The sequence below is a fragment of the Dermacentor albipictus genome, chromosome 8 (assembly GCF_038994185.2).
Source record: "Dermacentor albipictus isolate Rhodes 1998 colony chromosome 8, USDA_Dalb.pri_finalv2, whole genome shotgun sequence".
In the NCBI taxonomy this organism is placed as follows: Eukaryota; Metazoa; Arthropoda; class Arachnida; order Ixodida; family Ixodidae; genus Dermacentor; species Dermacentor albipictus.
The window spans coordinates 108,729,651-108,738,071 of NC_091828.1; the positions used below are offsets into that span (position 1 = coordinate 108,729,651).

The 8,421-nt window shown below is 43.3% G+C and overlaps 1 long non-coding RNA gene across 1 annotated transcript in view; it reads left to right on the top strand.

Annotated features, from left to right (window-relative positions):
• Positions 1-7,699, top strand: part of LOC139049032 (uncharacterized) — a 29,336-nt gene extending 21,637 nt beyond the window's left edge. The window contains exons 4-5 of the long non-coding RNA XR_011508053.1: positions 1,624-1,744; positions 7,379-7,699. This is a non-coding gene — a long non-coding RNA (uncharacterized lncRNA). The remainder of the gene's footprint in view (positions 1-1,623; positions 1,745-7,378) is intronic.
• The last annotated feature ends 722 nt before the right edge of the window (positions 7,700-8,421 follow it).

Sequence of the window (8,421 nt, forward strand, 5' to 3'; positions counted from 1 at the left end):
CGCACCAAAGAGGCAGGTGGACGGATGCAGGAAAGTTAGTTTTGAGCTCTTACCTGCAGTCGCAGAAAAGAAAAGAACTTTAGGCGGAGTTCTTTTACTGCGATAAATAAATAATTTTGTTCACCATACTTCATAACCATGGCCGAAATTTCACTCAGGGCGTAAATCTTGATCGCAATAATCAGTTACAAATATTCACTTGCTATCTTCCTGATTAATGATCTTAGGATGCTTGTTGTAATTGAAGGCAAGCAGTCCTTGAAGCGTATCATTTTGCTGGAAACTCTGTCCGTCAGTGTGTCATTTTTACTATTCAATGTGCCACTGGTCGTACACACGACTAATGAAACAGACGGCATTGATTCCAGCATACGCTCCTGTGTGAGCGGCATGAGATGAGCAAAATTTAAAGAGCTTTAAAATGCTTTGATCACACGTCACTTTTCTAAGCCTCCGACACAGAGCGCTTGCTTTGAGCCTTTCACCTTTCCGACCCTTCTATTCAATTCTTTTTATTTGTACACGCTGCAGCCCCATAGGAGGGCAATTGCACGAGTGGGTAAAAACATGGTGAACAAAAATAAAGTCCAATCAACAACCACTCTTACAACAAATTTACGACAGTTAAACAACTTATTATCTTAATCCAGCCTCGTTATCCGTAAATGAAGTTACACTTTATGCTACCCATACGCATCACGCTTAGCTCAGGAAGACAAGTATCATCCAACGTTCAGTTTTATTACGCACGCCAAGTAGAAGGCGATGACGCTAAACGCGAGGAGCTCCGGAAGTGGTAACTTATCGCGGAAGCAAACCAACGCTTGAACGAAGGCTTTTGAAACTAGCATTCGTGAAATTTGCTGCCTAGGTTTAGTTCTATTTCTCTGCGGCGTCATGGACTGAAAGCGTGCTGTAAGGTTCCTTAGGTGAGCCCAAGGGAATGCCAGTTCTGTAATGTTCCTTCGACTCACCTGCCACAAGCGCTAGCAAAACTCGCCGTACAAAAGGATGCTGCAGATCTAGAAACTAAACAAAATGCCTTTCCACACAACACTGGAAATTTCCAACAGTTTGGCAACACTGGTTCCAGTCGACAGTTTTCCGTGCTACATATTTTTTTCGAAGTGCGGCAACGTTAACTGGAACCGAAATGCATTTTGTTGCGGGCTTTAAACACTTACTTCTCGAAACCAGTAAAAAAAAGAGAAAGAGTTTCTGGGAAAATGTTATTCTGTACCTTTAGAGGAATCACTCTTACTTGTAGGGAGGGGTTCTCCATGGTCATGCCTACTCTCTGGAAGAACAGGCAGGAGCACAATCTCTCCCCGATTCTCTGACTATCACAACTACACCCCCCCCCCCCCCCCCTTTTTGATACTTGCACTTGCGTCTACATACTCTATGTGCCCCCTTGTTGTCTTCCCCATCCCAGGGGGGAGTTATATAATAAACAGTTGTTAACTTCACATACAGGTCTCCTTGTTGAAACGCTGAATCCACATACATCGCTTGTTCAGTCAATGTTCGCCAATTTTAGTTGCTTCTAGGCAGAATTTTGTGGTGAGATATTGTGATTAAGTATACGTAATGCTCGCTTGGTATGTTTCTGTCTGTCTGCAGCTGAATAACTACGCCTTAGGCAGCGCTTTGCTCCGGGCAAGCAACGGTTTGGCGAGTGACGGAGGGCCAGTGAACGGAGGAAGTGTTTACGGCGGTCCTTCTCGCAGCCACGGATATCCAGGCAAGCAGGAGGATATTACTTGTTTCTCACTGTCATCACTAAATAAGATATCAGCACCTAAATAATATATTGCTAGCAACTTTTCTTTTCAGTTCTCCACCAGTGATTTTTTACGTCGCGTTCACTGCCGCTTCAGCCCAGTGCGGTTATTTCCTCCTTACCTTCTTCCCTTTTGCCGAATGCACATAAGGGCACCCCGGTGGCTGCTTTTCTGGTGGCTTGAGAACACAAAGTTACTAGATTAGTCGTTTTGATTCGAACCCACATAGGGGCTTCTGCTGTTCGTCATCAGCAGCTGCAATGTTTACAAATGCAACTGAGGTCTTCAAGCGGATGTTAAAATACAAGTTGAACAATCCATGCCTAATGAACACATAACTGAAATCCCGGCCACGGCGGCCGCATTTCGATGGGGGCGAAATGCGAAAACACCCGTGTACTTAGATTTAGGTGCACGTTAAAGAACCCCAGGTGGTCGAAATTTCCGGAGCCCCCCACTACGGCGTGCCTCATAATCAGAAAGTGGTTTTGGCACGTAAAACCCCATCTATTATATTATTATTGAGCACATAACTGAGCTATATCGACCGAAGTGAAACAGGGGCTATGGCACTCTGAGTCCGTGTTAGTAATTTTTTTTTTAATTCTAGAAATCATCGTAAACGTCTGTAAAGGCAGACGTCAGACAATCGTGATGGTTGATACATCTTGAGGATTGGGCGACTGGCCAATGGCGAAACTCTCTAACGGGGGAAAGCCTTGTGAGTGCTGCCCCTGCTACTAAGGACGACGAGGCTAGTGCCATGTTCGGCCGAGACGGCCACCCTTTGATGCCGACGAAAAGCAAAGCGCGTCTCTAGACATCCCAACGTTGCTTTGGGACGTCAAACTTACGCTCGCGCGAGGCCTGACGTGAGGCTTTGAGCCTTACGACAGGCCTCACTATTCGTTCACAAAACCACTCAATCAATCGACTAGAAAATTAGGTAGACAATTGTTTTGAGTATGGCAAGAAAGTGGCGAGTGATATGCAATTGGTTTAAGTCATCTTCAAGGTAACACGTTTTTAAACCTTTATTAGCTGTTACACCGAACACACAGTGTATGTACTGTTTTTTTTCTGCTGTCTTTATTTGGAACGTGGGGCCGAATTCAGCAATCAGTTTGTTCGTTAGTGCTGCATGAAATTAACCAGTCACCTTCGGTAATAACGTGTCCGACGTCATGACAAGCTAAAGCAAGAAAGTTCTTGTGAATAAGGGCCATGTTCAGTTTTTTTCGAGGTCATCCGAGGCCAGTTTCACACACAACAGAGGACCTAAGCAGCTCGAAAGCGCAACTTGCCCGCCAGTTGTAGTTGCAGCCCACGAGAGACGTGTTTGCTTGTGCCCACCCGCCGCGGTTGCTCAGTGGCTATGGTGCTGGGCTGCTGAGCACGAGGTCGCGGGATCGAATCCCGGCCATGGCGGCCACATTTCGAAGGGGGCGAAAAACACCCGTGTATATAGATTTAGGTGCACGTTAAAGAACCCCAGGTGGTCGAAATTTCAGGAGTCCCTCACAACGGCGTGCCTCATAATCAAGAAGTAGTTTTGGCACATAAAACCACATAATTTAATTTAATTGCTTGCACCTCAGCGTCAAAGGTGGGCGAGTATCAAGGGGCGCTAAGGTGTTATCTTGATTACTTCAGGCTCCAGTAAAGTGGAAAGTTGGGCTGATTGGTGAGTAATCATCATACCTTACTGGTGAAGCAGCGCACTGACACGGACACAGTGAAGACACACAAGAAAAGACGTCACTCGCTGCACTCGCAACTATCTTATTTCAGAACACATACTTCATATTTAAATAATAATAATAATAATAATAATAATAATAATAATAATAATAATAATAACCTTTATTTTTTTCCATCAACATGGTGGGGGAGGTAAGGGAAAAAAAGCTGTAACAGACAGCTTGACTAGTTCCCGCCCCCCCAAAGAAAAAAAAAACATTCCATAAAGGCAGACAGTTCAGCTGTCGACAGCAAAAAACATTTTTTGATTGTAGAAAAATAATACGTATAACTACAAGCATCTTTGTGGCGTATAAATATGCACATTCCCAAACATGTGAACATGTAACTGTAGTAATGACATTACGTTTACAGGACGCACACCCTCACGCGTCAAAGAAAATCAAGGCAAGATTAGAGGCATTTTTTTTTAAAAGTCATGTTCCCGCGCATGCTCGATCGTCAAAGATATGGTACCTATCTATCATGGTGTGCAATCCTATTGTATTTGTTGCCCCTCTAACAACCATTTTTATGACACATTTTTTTAAATTTTTTCCTTTAGTGCGCTTCCAAAAAGGCAACCTCACCATGGCTCAGATGTACAGATGGCTGACTGATACAACCCTCTCCCCTGTTGTGAATATGAAAGGCTTCGATTATTTCCCTGGTTAGCTGATCCTATAGCTGATCCCTGGTATTTCCCTTGTTAGCTGATCCTATGCACTCGCAACTATTTCCGAAATAGTTGCGAGTGCAGCGAGTGTCGTCTTTTCTTGTGTGTCTTCACTGTGCCCGTGTCAGTGCGCTGCGTCACCAGTAAGGTATATTGATACTTCATGCTTGTCTGACGGTGAAACGCAAACAGTCACGACACCCGTGGTCGTCTACGAAGGGCGTGTCAGTTGCCCTCTTGAGTTGTTTAGTTTCTCATTTTCTGTTTGAAACTGGCCGGAATTCATTACTGTGTAAAAATTAGCAGCGTTAACGTTGTGCGTTACTGGTAACGGTCCTGAGCTCCACCGTGGCAAGTTTAAAGTTTTTAATTGGAAACTGTTCGATTATTTTTTGTTGTACATGATACTGATGCGGAGAGATTGAGGTCAAGAGAGCCTCGGACACTCCATTTCTCTATGTTATGCAGTAAAAAAAGAACAAAAACAACACAAAGGAATTTCGTGTTTTAGTGCAGCGCAATAGGCACCCACTAGCAATCGCACTTGTTGAGAAAGACAGGGCGACCGTCAGTACGGCGACTCAGGTGCACAAAAGTATACAACAACCTCACGAATTTTGGATCCCAGATATTTGCAACTCTCCGTGGCGACTCGTCTCCCCCAAAATTGAACTTTCGGTTGAGGGAATTACTCGTAAACGAGATATGTTTATGCTAGCAGCACAACAACTCGTGTTATACCCAATATACTTTTGATACCCTGGCTGTGTTGAAGCGTATACAGATGGTTCTTGCCAAACAAACTCTTCTACAGTTGCCTTTGTCAATCCCGAATGTAACCAAATACAAATGTTTAAACTGTCTCGCACTTCAGCAACAATAGGAGAGCTTTTTGCAATGTTGTTTTTGTTCGATACACAAATTCAATGCAAAAGCGAAAACAATGGGCCATTCTCTGGGACTCGCAGCAGCTTTGTCGTCACTTCATGGTCACATCGCCAATTCGCAAAACATAGCGTTAGCTTACGAGACCCTAAAGGAGCTCACAAAAGCAAGTGAAGGGAACATGCACAGTAATGTTCCAATGGATAGCTGGCCACTGCAGTATCCTTGGGAATGCTGCAGCAGACAAGGCAGCTGGACAAGCACATATAAATAGCGCCTCACATGGTCTCCCTCTAACACAAGGCGAGTTGCGGCACATACAAAGACAGATCTCAGCACGTGGTCGCAGAGCGACATTGTTAGATCAGAACCCGAAATGTTCTGATTTATTTTACATTGACCCTTCGCTTGAACTTAAAATCCCGTCCACATTGAATGCAGCCAGAGCTCTTGAAACGCTCATTCACCGACTGCGGCTTGGTTCCTTGTACACAAAACACTTTCTGCAAAACATTTCTAGGGCTGGTTTTGCGATATGCACTTGTGGCCACACGGTTGAGGATGTACAGCATCTTCTGTTAGAATGTCCGCGAAACAACACACACAAACAACGTCTAGCACGTGCTTTAGTGGCGTTGGAGCGCACGCCCTCCAGCTTCAGGAAGATGCTTAGGTGCTTGGGCAACATATCCATTGCAAAGACGAGCGTTACTGACCCTGCAGAGGTTTCTGGAAGCGAGCAATATTCTTGCAAATTGTTTAGTAGTGTGCTAATTTGCGATAACCTCACTCTACAGGATATTTTTTACTCGACTTTGGCCAATTCAATGTCTGGATTCATGTACCTTCGTTTGAATCTAATCCGTGCTGTCTTATGTGTCCAGACTTAAGTGTAGTTATGTGACTGGACTTTATGCTGCTGTGTTTCTGAGTTGACTATCAGTTTTACTGAGGCATTAGTGTACTTATGTGACTAGACTTTGTGTCTTTTGTGATTCGGAGTTGACTTTTAGTTTTAATGCGTTTATATTAATTCTTTTTGTTTCTTCATATGTCTATGTGAAAAGGAGTAGCCGGCGACAGTTAAAGGCGATATCTATTAAGTACCATATAATAAAACCAGCAATAAATGATAATGCAAAGATAATTAAGCAGAAAAAAGTAAACGATGCAGATAGACACAACAACATCGCAATAGAACGTTCATTGACATCTGTCCATGCCACTACCGTATATTGTATGCACCTTGAAGTCCTTATACCTTAGTGCAATTGTTCTTCACGCAATAATTGATAGTAGGAATCGAACACATGCCTCAAAGCCATTTCAGTCCCATGTAAAAAGTGTAAACGGGTCACTTCATATATATCAAAACAACACTATTTATAATGAACGTTTTTGTATCTGCGTGTCCAAGAAAAACAATCATTTAAAAATATGTTTGCCTTCTGCTTGAGATGACTTGCTAGCATTAGATCCGTTGAGCAAAACGAGAACAAGGTAAAAGTGGGAGCCAACGTTTCGACAAGTGGACTTGTCTTCAAGGCGTCGTGTGCTTCTGTGTCCAAGTAATTTTTGCAATGTAAAGAGACGTTTGTTTAAACTTCCTAGATTTTTTCACTAACGTTCGTCTTTTCTCAGCGTGTTTCGACCGCTCAAGTAAAATATGGCGAGCATTCTCAATTTTATGGCCACATCTGAACTCGGTAGAATTGAAGCGGCGTATTGGGTAGATAAAATTATTTGTATAAGCCACTCCCAGTCGAATCCTGTGAATTATTGTTTATTTATGTGTGACTGTAAATTTGTTCCTACGCTGAACTTTCTTTGAGGGTCGATTTCCTGTAACAATTGTTACCGCTTCATTATATTACAGTCAAGCTAATTCTGTGCAGGGCAGTGGGTAGACGCTTGATGCACATTATTCCGGGTAATTTGCTTAGACAGAATGGTCGCACAGTTACTTCCTTATATCAGAGCCAGCTTGGATAAAATCGCATGACTCTTATGCTTAGAAATTTAGGCTTACTTGAATACTTACTTGACCATTTATTTTGTCGCAATTTTTCAAATGACGATAAAAAAATCAATGACGAGGAAATGGGTTTTCATGTCACACTTCCTATGTTCAAGGAAATTCGGCCGCTTTTCGAGAAGCAACAGGTGTATAGGTATATGCTGTCACGTAGGCGCCTGCGTGGATGTGGAGTTTGTGACAATGTGTGGAAAAACATTACTTCACAAAAGAAATACAACTGCCGTACATTTATCATGCCATTACCCCTTTCAGCAGGATTGGACGCCCACGGGGTTGGAGGACTAGCGTATCGGAACACCTTCCACTTGGGTGCTGGTCAAGGCACGGGTGGGAGCAACGCTGTAATGCCGGGTTACTACCCCAGCGGAGACAGCGGGGGAGGCAACTACCTTACCAGCGAGGATATGTTTATTAAGGGTCATGGCCGATCAAGCTCAAGACGAAAGCGAAGCCCACGAGGCTGGGAACCAGAATATGGTGGCACTAAATCTCGCGTTAAAGTAATAAAGGGAAGTTCACGTAGGTTTAAAAAATACAGCGGCCCACAACAGGGGGATGGGCGAGGCATGATACTTGGACGACTGAACGGCTGCCCGGGCAACAAGCCGATTCGTCTATCAATAGGAAGTTAGTCCAAACTAAAAGGAAAAAAGAAAAAAACACCGTTTAATTTTTGTTAATCTTTTATGCACGACGCCATTCTTTCACTCGTTAGTTGAAATCTTGCCCTTGACCGCTTACGTCACAGCGTGCAAATGTGGCCTCTTTCAAACGCAGCACGTTAACGTCTATGAGCAAGTCCTGAAAACGAAAAACACTTACCCTTTCAAGTTATAAAAGCGCGTTCGTAACTGAAAATATACAAAATATGAGCACTGCACAACAGCAAGAAAAGTGAACTCGGTCAGCCATCGCTTACAATTTAATAAACCAGTGTTCAAACAGACATTCGTCGTAATGACTGTTAACTCTTCAATTAAGGGTCATTCAACGCCGAATGAATCAACCTTAGTGTTCGATTCTCTGCGATTTATTTAGAATATTTTAGACACTTGTGTACAACACCAGACGTCACTACACGAAATATTTTTCCCTAAAAGAAAGCGTATTTGGCCGGTTCAAGCACCACCTGAACCTCCTTGCCATGCACGAAAGTACGCACTTCAAAGGCATTGCCGAAACTTGTGTTTCATTTATAAAAAAAAATTACGGTAGAACCCAGCTCACGATGACTATCAACGATAATACGATTAGCATTCACACAATATAGCGCTGAAGATAAACATTTCGACAGAATT